Consider the following 13,971-nt stretch of genomic DNA (forward strand, 5'->3'; position numbering starts at 1 on the left):
TGCCCCTGATCTCAGCAGAAGGAATTCTCACGGCTCCCACGTGGCCCAGCCACTTTACTGAGCATGTTCAGACAGGACTCAGAATCAAAGACCAGTGATAAGGGTTGCAAATTTCAAGCAGGTAACGTAAATAAACCAGGCAGGCCAGGTGTAAGGACAACTGCAGAAGTACAATGATAAATGTCCCCTCGGCTCAGGGTTTGGGAGTCAGGAGGAAGTGGGAGAGCTGGAATAAATCGGAGTGTGTCCTGTCAGACATTCCCCAGTCCTTGCAGGTAGGTGTGGCCATGAGACTGAGTTCTTCCATCAACACATATCACTTGGTGGTACAAGAGAATGAGCCCCAGGAAACCTCCAAGCCATGTAGCTTCCCCACTTCTATGGTTGGAACAGTGATGAAGATGACAGAATGACCTTGATGCCAGGTACTGAGGGTGGCAGAGCAGTTGCCAACATGAATCCCTAAATTTCTACATGGCAAAGTTATTGTTGTTCAGTCGCTTAGTTGTGTCTGACTCTTTTCAACCCCAGGAACTGTAGTACGCCAGACTTCCCTGTCCTTCACTATCTCCTGGAGTTCACTCAAACTCAAGTCCATTGAGTTGGTGATGCCATCCAACCATTTCATCCTCTGCCTCCCGCTTCTCCTCCTGCCCTCAATCTTTCCCAACATCAGGGTCTTTTCCAATGAGTTGGCTCTTTGCTTGCTCCACCTTGTCCTTTCCAAGGACAGATTTTGATTCAGGGCAGAAAAGTGGCTTTATTTGTAACACAACCCTCCTTCCCTTGGCCCCCATATCATGGAGACCCTTAGGGTGGACTGCCTTTGCTGAGGAATCTGAGGAATCCAACTTCTTTCTTATGAGAAGGTTGGCGGGCTGGCTCACAAGGCAAATTTTACTGTGTGGACACCACCCCCTTGAGCCCATACCTACACTTAGGAGTCCAGATGTATCTGTTCCTGTGTTTATGCCTGGGAGTGAAGCCTCAGGCAGATGTTCCCCCTGGAAATTCATCTGTTTCTTGCATTGGAACTGAAGCCTTGACAAAGACACTTATCCAGAATGCTGGATCTGTGCTTCCTTGATGGATTTGGTGCCTTAAAACTTGTTTTCAGGCCCTGAAGGGGATCCTGCAGCTATAAACACATCCATTTGTTTATTCAGAAAATCAAAACATCTGTCCTCCCACGGGTGTGAAAGGTGCCAGAGGTGTTTGGGAGGAGCTGAAGGGTATCTGGTGTTCCCTGGGGTAAGGCTGGGGTGGTTTCAGGCTGTGTATGAGGAGGCTGGCAGGAGCGTGATATGGTTGGGGCTCATAGTGGGTGAAGGTGGATGGAAATACATTTCCTCTTTCCGACAAGTGATTAAGCACCACTGAATGTACATTGCTGAGGCGCTAGGAATGAATGAGAATTAGATCTTGCCTCGGAAGGTAAAGTCTAGGAAAGTAGACAGAACTGGCTCATGCTGGGAGCTGGAAGGAGGGAAGCTGAGGGAAGGGGGCAGGGCAGGCACCACTTTCCCAGAGTGGGGATGTGGGGGATTCGGGCAGGGCTGCAGAAAGCAGCTCAGACTCGAGCATGTCAGGCCTGGACAGGTGAGGGGTTGGAAAGGTGATCAGGAAAAGGGAAGTTGTGGCATGGGAAGTAGTTCATTTTGCCTGACTTGGAAGGGGCAGGAAGTGGAGTCTGGGGAAATTAGATGTGAAAAGCAGCCTGGATCCAGACCATGGGTACCTTGGATGTCAGGTTAGGAAGTGGGAGTCTTGTGGTGGAAAATGGGGAATCCCATGAAAGGATTTTAAATCAAAAGTGTTAGTGAGAGTGGGACATGATGAACATTTCTAAACCTACCTACCGTCATCTATCTCCTGCGATTTAATACAAAGGTTCCTCCTGTCAGGAAGCAGTTAACAGGAGGCTTCCGGTGTGCTGTTTTGGATCTGTCATGAATCCTCTGTTCCTTATTAATTCCTGAATATTCAGGAATTAAGAGGAGGGGCAAGCCTCTCCTGGGCCTGAGAAATCCGGACATTTCCTTCGTTCGTTTTTCAATACGGTGATAAGTACCCTCTTCCTTCTTATGAACCATACGGTAAAAGGGATTGTTTACAACTCTCTCTCTTTAATATGGATCACCTTATGTGTTGTAAGTCTGGAATTTTAATCTTCATCTTTGCTGAGAATAACTACTTTGTAAGACAGTATATATGCCCACACCATGTTGATTAAAACACCTTTGCTCCGTCAGAGCTTGGGTCCCCGTGTCTTTCTTTCTTTCTCTATCTCTCTATTTCTGGCTGATTCCCTGGAGCGGGAAAGCCATCTGCGTAACCCAGGGAATATTAGCCTCTTTCCTTCTTTCACTCTCTCATCGTCGACTCCGGACCACCAGGTTCCGGTCCAATAAAGGACCAACATCCTCCCTTTCCCTCTGCCTTGCTCTGCTTCTAGGCGAGAACACCCTTTTTCTCTGTTCTGCTCCAGTGCATGACTCTTTCATAAAGTCTTTCCTCTCCCCAGCTCCTAAAGGTAGGAATCCCAGGAGTCTTCCTTCCCTTCCATCCTTTTCTACTTCTCATCTTCCCTTCACTTACACCCCCAGTCACTAACCTTCCCAGGGTTGGGGCAGGAGGGAGAGGAAGAACCTATAACTCACCAATCCTGGGGCACAGGCAGCCTCTGGGTCACTTGCAGAGGAGGGAAGAGTGGCTGTGACAAGTAGGGCCAAGCCCATGCGCCAGATCCAACGGGCGCTGCCTGGAGTCCCCAGACCTCTAATCTCAGGAGCATGGGTATGGACAGATGGGAGAGAAATCTCTGTCATACCAGGATCCACCAGGAACATGTTCTGATATCGAAATCAAACCCTGCTCTGTCATTCTCTCCAGACCTAGGCTACTCATACCAACGCTATGAATATGGAATCGTTCTTGGATTCTCTTCCAAATCTTGTTAAATGTTAGAGTTTCACAATTAAAATGGAAGAGACAGGACCTGGTTGTAGTAATGGGTCAGGACTAGTTCTGATTACTATGTGATATGAGGCCCCTGGCCCCCATTCCCTCCTTCTTTCAACCGCGTGAATGAGGCACATATTATGCACCAGAGACTGTGTTAGGAGCTGAGGCTATGGCTTCAAGGAAGATAGACAGTCTGTTTTGGGGGAAGCTGGTAATCCATAGAGGATTTGGAGGAATTAACATAGTTACACAAAAAATGATTTAATTACATTCGTGATGGTGCTAGAAAGGAAAAGTGAGGAGGCAATAAAATGGAAAATAGGAACCTAAATCATTCTGGGGCTTCAGTAAGGATGCTCTGAGGAAATCCAGTGATGTGGAGAGATGAACAGGCCAGCATTGGGAGACTGGACAGGAGGGGTTGATGGGGCAATGGGAGTCAAAGAGTGGGCTGCAAAAGGGACAAGTAGAAGTGTAAGAGTCTGGGTAGAAGGGAGATAGAGTGGATCGCTGGAGCTGAAAATGAATGCCCGAGTAGTAGAGAGAGGGGGCAGACCAGACACACAGGGTGCCTGGCTTCCACTGGTCGGTGGGCTCAGGTCCTTGTGTGGAGAACCAGCTGGGAGGCAGGAGTGGGCTGCAGAGAGGAACTTGAGGGAAGCGCCTCTACCAAGAAAGAAAGAGGGGTGCACAGGCAGGAGACTGTCTTCTAGAGGCCTAAGGATGGGTGCAGGGGAAGGGCCATGCTCACGGGCCCATTCTAGCGCCGCAGCCAGAGCTGCCAGGAGGAGGGGAGCCATCAGTCTCATGCATCCATGTGCAAGAGTAAGTTTAGCACAAAATTCTGGGAGATTCTGGTCTTTAGTGTGTCTGTGCTGTCTCTCTGGGCCTCTTTTAATGACTGGGACCCATGGGAGCCAGTCCTCTGGTGGTGGGTCTCTCCTCCTCTTCTCCCACCTCGGAGTCACCTGTTAAGTCAATGAGGGCTGGCTGGGCTGGCTGGGCTGGCTGGTGCCCACCTTCCCTGTAGGCTGGTCCGGGGCAGCAGCTTGAGCTGGCATTGATCTGAATGGCATCCAGGTATCTTCTGCCTGCCCCTCCCCACGCTGTCCCACCTACACTTGGGCTGCCATCTCCAGCGACATCTGGGTCCTTTGGGAGACCATGAGAAGTTTCTGGGGAGGGCTGTGGCAGGAGGGCTGTGCCCAGAAATCTCTCCCTCCATGTGGAAGTGGGCGTGTGTTGGCAGATGGAGGGAATGAAAGGTGCCTACTGAACTGAGAAGGCATCCTGAGACAAAAAAATACCAAGGCAGACAGTTCCATACAATCAATGGATCTGTTTAATATGTTGTGACTCACCAGGTGGGATGGCGTAGACACTGATCCAGGAGCATTCTTGACTGCTCTCCACACCACTGAGGGGCCGTTGGGACAATTTTATAGTTAACCTAGCATATGGGGGTAGGAGCTTGAAACAGGACCTGCATTCCCAAGTCAACTTTAATGAATGGGTGGACAGTCTCATGGGTGCTGGGAACATGTCAGGGAAAGGGAAAGTGAAAGTTGCTCAGTCATGTCCGACTCTTTGTGACCCCATAGACTGTATATTCCATGGAATTCTCCAGGCCAGAATACTGGAGTGGGTAACGTTCCCTTCACCAGGGGATCTTCCCAATCCAGGGATCGAACCCAGGTCTCCCGCATTACAGGTGGCTTCTTTACCAGCTGAACCACCAGAGAAATCCTATGTCAGGGAAGTTTTCATAACTGTTTGGGCATCAACAAAGCATAGAGGCCACCTGGTCCTAATGACTATTAAACTATCTGTTAACTACAAAGCCCTTGATGACAGAAGCAATTCACTACACAGTACAGTCCCAGGTCAGGACAAGGGAAAGGACAGGAGTAACTGCAGGGGCCTAAGATGGCATCAGTTATGCTACTAGGTATATAGTGTGTGAGTCAGGAGTGGGCCAAGCCCACCTCAGGAGGCTGCCCTCAGGGTATGTGGAGACCCCTCCTCAGTAAGGCCTGGAGATGCCAGGATTATCTCTGGGGATCTCCACAGAGTAACCAGAGTTTCCCAGCCTCTGTAGACTCTGACTAAGAGGTTTGCAGGCCCAGATAATGATTCTGAGCTCCAGAAAATTCTCCCAGCAAATCAGCCAGAGGATGTAGTCAGTTCTCGGCTTGCCCTTCCGATGAGGAGGTGACCAGTGATGGGATAATCCAGGGTGGAAAATCCAAAGGTGCTCGGTCTCCCTCAGCATTGTTGCTTGGGAATTTGGATCTATGCTGGGATGACAGAATCAGTCCTGGAGTGATGAGTTTGTGACTCAGCTTTGTAATTGACTGGCTGCATGGTCTTGGGAGAGGCAACTCATTTGCCCTGCTTCAACTGTTTTTCATTTGATCATTGGAAATTATAGTCCTTACCTGACGTGTTTATTGAGGAATATGTATGTCAGGATTGGCCATCTCCTTCCTCCATCTGTACTAGGTCCAAGCTGGGGAGCAGAGGATAACTGAAAACTTTGGTTTCTGGTCCTGACAAAGCCATTGACTTCCCTAAGGTGCCTTCTCTGCTTGGAGTGGCTCCTGCTCTTACTCATTCCCTGGGGCCGTGGTGAAAATGGACTGAGATTCATCTCTTGAGCTGCTTTCTCCGTGCTGGGCACTATGATGGGTTCAGACAGACAAAGATGGGTAGTAGGTTGTGGTGTTGTCTTGAGGGATGTTGCGGTGGCAAGGGCCCCTGACAGATGATGAGATAGCACTATTTTTAAATTTTTTATTGTATTTTTAATTGGAGGATAATCACTACAATATTGCGATGGTTTCTGCCATAAATCAACACGAATCAGCCATAGTATACATATGCCCGCTCCCTCTTAAATCTCCCTCCCACCTCTCTCCCCCTCCCACCCCTCTAGGTTGTTACAGAGCACTGGGGCGAGCTCCCGGTGTCATACAACAAATTCCCGCTGGCAATCTATTTCACATGTGGTAGTGTATATGTTTTGATGCTACTAAGAGACAGTACTATTAGCAGGAGACCACCTGACCAGGAAGAAAAAGCATGCCCCTCCTAGTTCACAGGTTTGGGGGCGAAGCTCTGCCCAGCCATTTAGTAGCTGGGTGATTTTGGGTTGTGTCACAGGTCATACACGCTCTCTGGCTCTGTCTCCAGGGCACTCGTGAAGCTCCGATGGGAAAAGCTCAGGGGTGTAAACTGGGGGAAGCTCCTCTTGGAGCTCTGGATGTGCTCTCTTGGCCGCCTGTTCTGTCCAGCTTGAGCTCCTCTATCCTTGGTTAGTTGTGAGCATGTCTGGGCTTTCTCCCTTCAACACAAAGACATCTTAAAAATAAGCAAAATGTTTCCTTTACATGAATCCTTTTTAGCTTCTTTCCAACTCTTGAACAATCAAGCTTTTGGAAAAAGCTGTATTTTCTTTTTTTTTGCCTTGACATCCTCATTTAACTTTCCATTGTTACCGCACAGCAATGTTCCCACCACCATCCCTGGAATAGAAACACTCCTTGCTGAGTACAAGTGCACTTTCTCTTTTAAGTACATTCACTCTCTTCTCTTTCTCTCTTTCTTGAGTGTACAAGTACACTCAAGTACACTCTCTGCTTTCCAGCCTGTGGGCTTGTGACCCTGCTACACTTTCATCTTGGGAAATGCTGGGAGGTCTTCCCCTCTCTCTTTTTCTTTCCCCGCTCCCTCCCATTTTTGGCCACCCTTCACCCTCTTTGACTCACCTATCCCTGCCCCTTCAATGTTCTCCACTGCTCTATTCTTAGCCCCTTTCTCTTCGCTCTTACATACTCTCTCCTGTGACTCATCCTTGGAGTCACGCTTGTGACTCCCACATGTTCATTTCAGCCCTGATCCCTTTCCTGCTCATGAACATCCACCAACCAATGGCCCATCCCAGCATGGACTGGTCTACCGAACCCTACCAGTTGAGAACTGGTCTCAGTGGGCCTCCCCCTCCTTTCCCCATCATCTGTGCCTCCTCCGCCACTGTTTTCTGTTCTGACAGCATCAGCATTCACCAGAAATCTAAATCAAGATCTGACAGTAATTTCACATTTTCCCTTCCCTCCTAAACACCTATGTTACAAGGACCTGGAGGGCTATCAAGTCTTCCTTTTTATGTGCTTCCTTTTTGTCATTTGTGGGGCCTCAGCATTTCCTATCAACACGAAAGAAGCAGCCTCATAACCAATCTTCCCTCTGGTAGTCTCAGCTCACCCCCATCTCCCTGCTATTAAGGTGATTTCCCATTCACAAACTCTGGCAGGACACACATGTCCTTTCACCAACAGGCTCTGGTCTGTTGCTTCAGTTTTAACCGCTTCCTACTCCCTCAACCAAACCTTCCCTCAAACATCAAGTTTCTTTCAATTTCTCCCAAAAGTTTTGTTATTCTTGCCTCTGCCTCTTCATGTATTTTCCTCCATGTACTGTATTTAATGTCCTCCTTTAATGTCCTTGGATGACATGGCTTCATTTTATCCATCCTCCAAGATTTAGATCTTGGATATTTTCTTGGCTTTCCAGTCTTCCTTCCCCTCCCCACTGAGTTAGGTCAGAGTCCTGGGTGGGATATCTCGTGGGCTCCTTGTCCTTCTATCTTTGCATCAATCAGGCTGACCTAAGGCTTTCTGGGCAGAGCTGGGTCTCCCATATGAGACTTCAAACCCTGCAGCAGACGACTGTGTTTAGTCTGTCCATGCAGCCCTGGTCCAAACCAAGATGCTTGACCAAAGTAAGAAAGCTGCATATTTCAATGGCATGAGAATAAACAAGTGGAACTATATATCTTCAGAATATGGGCTGAAGAGATATGGAGCTGGTGGACTCAGGTTAGATTACTTAGCAACATTAATCTCTTGGAAACTGGGAATTTCTCTAATACACTCAGCTGCTTGTTTTGACGTATGCTTTGCTGGATTATCTGCGGGGTTTCTATAGGGAACCTAGCCTGATAGCCCCTTTCTCTGTCTTGTGAGGTACTCTGGTGCTGGCAGAAACCTGGTGATTCAGGCCATGGAAGCTTTCTTACAACTGGAAAGAGAGCCTGCATGTTCTCAAAGGTGTGGGGAGTCTCTGTGGGGTTCCGTGATGGAGAGAGCTGGCTGTGGGCTTCAAATTCCTCAGGAGTCTGTGGTGGGACTCCCCGGGACAGGGGAAGATATGGGGGTGCTTGGCTTGGGAGAGAATGGGGTGCTGTGTCTAACTGGGGCTCCAGCAGGATCTCCAGCAGGAAGGGTCGGGGAGTTCCTGTATTCAGGGTGGGAATAAAGTTGGGAGTCAGGAGGTGAGTCAGTTCTCGCATCGGAGGTGGGGAGGAGGCCTCTGACGGGGAGCAGGGAGGATTCAAAGGAAGATGCCTGGGGCTCCGGTCCTTCTGCAGGTACCGGGCGCTGGAAGCACAAGGGTCAGTGTGACAGGGTATCTTCCCTCACTGAGGCTACTGTCCAGGCTTGGCAATAAACTTCCCTGAGGAATTTGCTATTATTAGTAGTTTTGCCTGTAGTGGGGAGTTCCAAGAAGAGGTAAAAGAGAAGATCTGCAGCGGTTCAGGGATGCTGCGGGGAGAAGAGCTGAAACATTAGATGACAGGCTCAGAGGCAGTTTGGTCACGAGAGCGAGGAGAGGAAGTACTTGCTCCTGAGGTCTGCAGCCCAGTGTGGAGGGGGTCAATGCGGAGGGCCTGGGGTGGGCCGAAGGTTCCAGTTACAGGAGAGCACGGGGGCCTGTATGTGTGTGTGTGTGTGAGCGTTGTGTGTATGTGGTGTGTGTGTGTGTAATGTGTGTGTGTGCTGTGTTTATCTCTGTGTGTGTGTATGGTGTGCATATGTGGTGTGTGTGTGGTGTGTGTGTGTGTATGTAAGGTGTGTGTATAATGTGTGTTTATCTGTGGGTGTGTATGTGGTGTCTGTGTATGAGGTGTGGGGTGTGTGTGTATGTGTATGGTGTGTGTATATGGTGTGCGGCATGTATGTAGGATGTGTGGTGTGTCTGTGTATATATGTCGTGTGGTGTGTGTATGTGGTGTGATGTGTGTGCATGTATAATACGTGTATGGTATGTGTATGTGGTACGTGGTATGTATGTGGTGTGTGTGGTGTGTTTGTGTGTATATGTCACATGTGTGTGTTGTGTGTCTGTGTATAATGTGTGTGTAGTGTATGTATCTGTGGGTATGTATATGGTGTATGTGTATGGTGTGTGGTATATATGTGGTGTGTGTGGTATGTCTGTGTGTATATGTAATATGTGTGTGGTACGTCTGTTTGTATGCAATGTGTGTGTGCTGTGTTTATCTATGTGTATGTATGTGGTGTGTGTCTGTGGTGTATGTGGTGAGAGTATGTGGAATGTGGGGTATGTGGAGGTATGTATGTGGTATGTGAGGGAGTGTGTGTCTGAGTGGGAGGTATGTGGGAAAGATACTCTCTTCTTAATCCAAAAGTCATCTTGGGCAGACCATTACACAACCAACAGGAAGAATTCTTGCTGTTTGCACAAGTCTTTTCCAGGAGGAAGCCAGCCCCTGGGTTCTGGGGTCAGCACTGCACCATCCTGCCCCTCTGACTCCCTCCACTTTCTGGGCCTTGGGAATTAGAGGGTCAGGGACTCCTGGGAGTGGTAGTGAGGGGTCAGAGGTCTGTATGGTAAAGACTTTTTCATTAACTTAAAACAAGATGCTTTTCATTCATTTAAAACAGATCCTTGAGGACCCATTACCAAGCCTAGGCTGTTACTCAGAATGGAGCAGGAATGGAGGCATGGGGCAGATCCGGGGCTGGGATGGCATGCTGAAGACAGCCATTGCTCTCTCCTTATTTCAGGGGGTGACTGCTGGATGCTTGGCTAAACATCCTTGTGATTGTCAGAGTGCTGCCTGACCCACCTCCTGTCCTGGGTCATCTCTTCCACTATCCTCAATATAAGGAGGGTGGGAATGCGGAATCCAGAGGGAGGAGGTGTCCCTTCTTCTAAGAGGATGGGAGGGACTTCCCTGGTGATCCAATGGCTAAGACTCCTCGGTCCCAATACAGGAGGCCTGTGTTCGATACCTGGCCAGGGACCCAGATCTTACACGCCACAGCAAAGATCGAAGATCCCGTGTGCCGTGACTAAGACCCAGTGCAGTCAGATAAATAAATAAAAACAGGATGGGAGCTTCCTGCATCTAAGACATAGATTGAAGGTACCTTTCCCTGGTCATCTCACCCTGACCACTTTGACTTCACTGGTCTTTTTCTCGAGTGCCCCTAGGCACCCTGGCATCAAGTAGTTTCCCTGAGCTGGTAGAAGTTGATCAGTCACCTCTGTCAAGTGCACCAAGGAGGACCAGAAGGTAAACTGGTTGAAATTTATATAAGCTTGCCAGAAAAATGTCCTCAGGGTCAATGTTCCAAGCTGTGAACAATTTCAGAGTGACACATCATGTGCCTCTGAAAGGAGAGTTAATATTTGGAAATGATCAACTAATCATCACGAGCCAATGGTGAGGAACGAGGTGGAGGGAGCTTTGGGTTGAAGCTCAGTCTGGTTAATTCATCACAAAGCTCCCTTTTTGTCTGGCTCCTGAACTCACTCTGAAAGTCAATTCAAAAGGGGAGACAGTTCTAGAACAACAGAAGTTTGCTTGGGATGAGTATGGCTTCCCAAGTTGACAAATCTGAAGATGATGATATTCTGATTTACTTGAGACAAGTTCTCCTCTTTTTATTCCCATCAGATTGGGACTTGGCTTAACCAGGTCTTTGGAACATTTAGTACATTCTAAATTCCTTTATCCTGACAGGATGGAGAGCTGAGGAGTCATCAGAACTTGCAGGGAGGCAATTAATCTGGGGCGATTTCCTGGACAAGGAGGCCAAAGAGGGGAGATGGAAGTGTGGGCCTTCAGTGCTGAGGACTTGTCAGTGTAAGGCTTGGATCCAGACCCGGGGCATATGAACTGAGGTGGGCAGTTGGTAGAAATCCAAGGTAAATCATCAGAGTGGAGTTTTAAACAGGAGGAAAGGAGGTTCATCTGGGTCGCATGCCGTTCTCTGCCTTTGGACAACTGCAACCAGTTTTAAAGTACCCAGTGCCAGCTGAGTAGGGTCTGGGTCTTCTCCAGGCTCCAGTACTTCTGACTAACCTCCTTAATCCCCAGAGGTGCCCGGCTGCATGGAGAGCCAGTTTCCTCATGGAGATGACTTGGATGAATAGGATTTTTATGTTTTTATAGCCTATGTGAATGCCTGGGGTGTTGTGGGATGGAGGCTGAGGTAAAGGGTTGCCCGAGGTTTACAGGAGGCAGCTTGTCTTGCTCTCTGTGGAGATTCTAGGAACTCTGGGGTGGCTGCTGTCCTGAAAAGTCCTCAGTTGGCCACAAGTCCTGGCTCCCTCTGGTCCCCTGGTGCTCTCCTGGGTAGAATTCTAACCTCTTTCCTATTCCTGTTCTGAGTTAATGACAAGGAAGAGGCCCATTGGGTAAGGAGAAACATTTAACCTCCTCAGGCACTTAGCTGAGAAGAGTCTTAGGGAGAATTCATTCCATCCATATTCATCAGACCAGCAGAGAGAGGGGAATGGCGACCCACTCCAGCATTCCTGCCTGGATAACCCCACGGACAGAGGAGCCTTCATGGGGTCAGGCTTTGACGTATACCTCAGACGTATGATTTCTGCTGTTCGCCATGTTCTCTGTTTCATGCATTTATAGTCCAGCTTTCTCAATGTGGGGACAAAGACTCCAGCTCTACATTTCTCTAATATTTACTTTTAATACACAATAAATAGACTTGACCCACCTTCCCGTCGGGAGAAATTCACCTGTCTTGTCAATATCTGTGTGGATTCCCAGGAGCTCCTGCTCTTTTGATCCCTACAGTTTCCTCTTCCTGCTGCACTGTCACAGTGTCATTTGTCTTAATCCCTTAAGCTCTTCTTTGAGACCTGTGTGTGTGCTAAGTCACTTCAGTCATATCCGACTCTGTGCTATGTTATAGACTGTAGCCCGCCAAGCTCCTCTGTCCATGGGGTTCTCTAGGCAAGAATACTGGAGTGGGTTGCCATGCCTTCCTCTAGGGGAGTCTTCCCAATACAGGGGGTCTCCTGCATTGCACGCAGATTCTTGACTGTCTGAGTCACTAGGGAAGCCCTCTTTGAGACCTGAATCCCGCCCCCCCCCCCCGCCCAAATATGGAACACAACCCCTTTCTCTAAATTTCTCTGAGCACCAACAACATAAGGTTTTTGTCTTGGCTGAAAATTTGGGGTTAAATTCTAGCACATAAACACTAACAGTGACTATTAATCACCCCTGTGCCAAGAAAGCTTTGCGCCATCTCTGGATCCTTCCTTGGACCTTCACTTTCCCCAACCATGCTCTTTCCCTGGCACCTGAACTTCCTTCTTCATCTGTGCCCTTGATAAATGTTTATTGAATCACTACCACATGCACTATTCTGCTCACTGACTGGTATAAGTGGTTTCGTTCTCTCTGTCTCTTGCACCCAAGGGAACCCCACCTTTCTCCACTGAGAACGCAAAACTAGCTCCAGTCAAGGGAGCCATCTTTGACCAAATGTGCACATCACATACCTCAGTCAGAGAACAATCTTTGTATCCTGTGATAAACCACGACAAACCACAGCACTGTCAAGCACCGTCCCTCTCTCCTGATCCTGTATTCTACGAATTGCTGACTCACTAGTGAGAAGAAATTTATCTCTAGCTTTATAATACCAATGACTGCAGACCATATACTAATCCTTGTAACTATGATAATCATGCGGGTAACTGCTGTTTTCCTACCAATGAAATAGGGAACAGACCAACAGTTGTTTTGCATTTTCATTTACTGACTATGTGTCTTACTCAGAGAACCCAGCTCTTCTAGAGGAATTCCTTGTAAACCAGGCAAAATAAAAGTATTTTATTTTAAATGGTCAGATTTGCCTCTGACTCTTCTAGTTTTCTTTTGATACTAGTCAAAGTTCCTTTCTTTTACCGTTACCCAACGCTCACTGCAATATTCTCTAATCCACAAAAAGATGTACACCTGGATAAATAAGGCCATTATTTTGGAAGGCAGGAGGTCAGTAGTCAGTTATTTTTTATTTTTTAAAATATTTTCCCTTGTGGCTCAGCTGGTAAAGAATCCACCTGCAATGTGGGAGACCTGGGTTTGATCCCTGGTTGGGAAGATCCCCTGGAGAAGGGAAAGGCTACCCACTCCAGTATTCTGGCCTGGAGAATTCCAAGAACTAGTCCATGGGGTCACAAAGAGTCAGGCATGACTGAGCGACTTTCGCTTTCACTTTTATTTATTTGGCTGTGCCGGCGGCATGCCCAACTCTTAGTTGTGGCACGTGGGCTCTAGTTCCCTGACCAGGTATGGAACTCAGGCCCCCTCCATTGGGAGCACAGAGTCTTAGCTACTGGGCTACTAGAGGAGTACCCTGTAGCCAGTTATTTTTGATATAATTTATTCTATAATAAGAATGATGTAATTTGATTTATATAAGGAGGCTCTGGGGAGAAGGAGGAGGGCCCACCTGAAGGCTGAGGTAATTCCTTGAGCAATGGTCGACCCTCAGGCCCTTGCCTGGCACACACTCTCTGCCTCTCTTCCATCTCACCCCCTCCCACCACCCACCCCGGATTTTTGTCTTTCTTGCCACAAGAGTTTATTGGAGGCAGCACTTGGCTCTATCACTGATATATTCTGGGCGGTGGCATGGAAGAAAGTTTTCTAGAATGAACACAGGCCAGATAGGGCGCCTGCAGATTCCCACCAGTTGTTTCTGAAGCTCCAGCAGCTGTCTTTTGAGGCAGGGGATAGAGGCGGGCTGCTGTGAACCCTGGCAGTGAGCGCTCCCTGGGAGAATCAGGATTCCGTTAATTGGGTTGTTTGAATCCTGGTTTTTCATTTTTAAATTCTCTGTTTATTTTCCTTAAGTAAAATCATGCTGAACATTCTTTTTT

Source organism: Cervus canadensis, chromosome 25, assembly GCF_019320065.1.
Source record: "Cervus canadensis isolate Bull #8, Minnesota chromosome 25, ASM1932006v1, whole genome shotgun sequence".
NCBI lineage: Eukaryota > Metazoa > Chordata > Mammalia > Artiodactyla > Cervidae > Cervus > Cervus canadensis.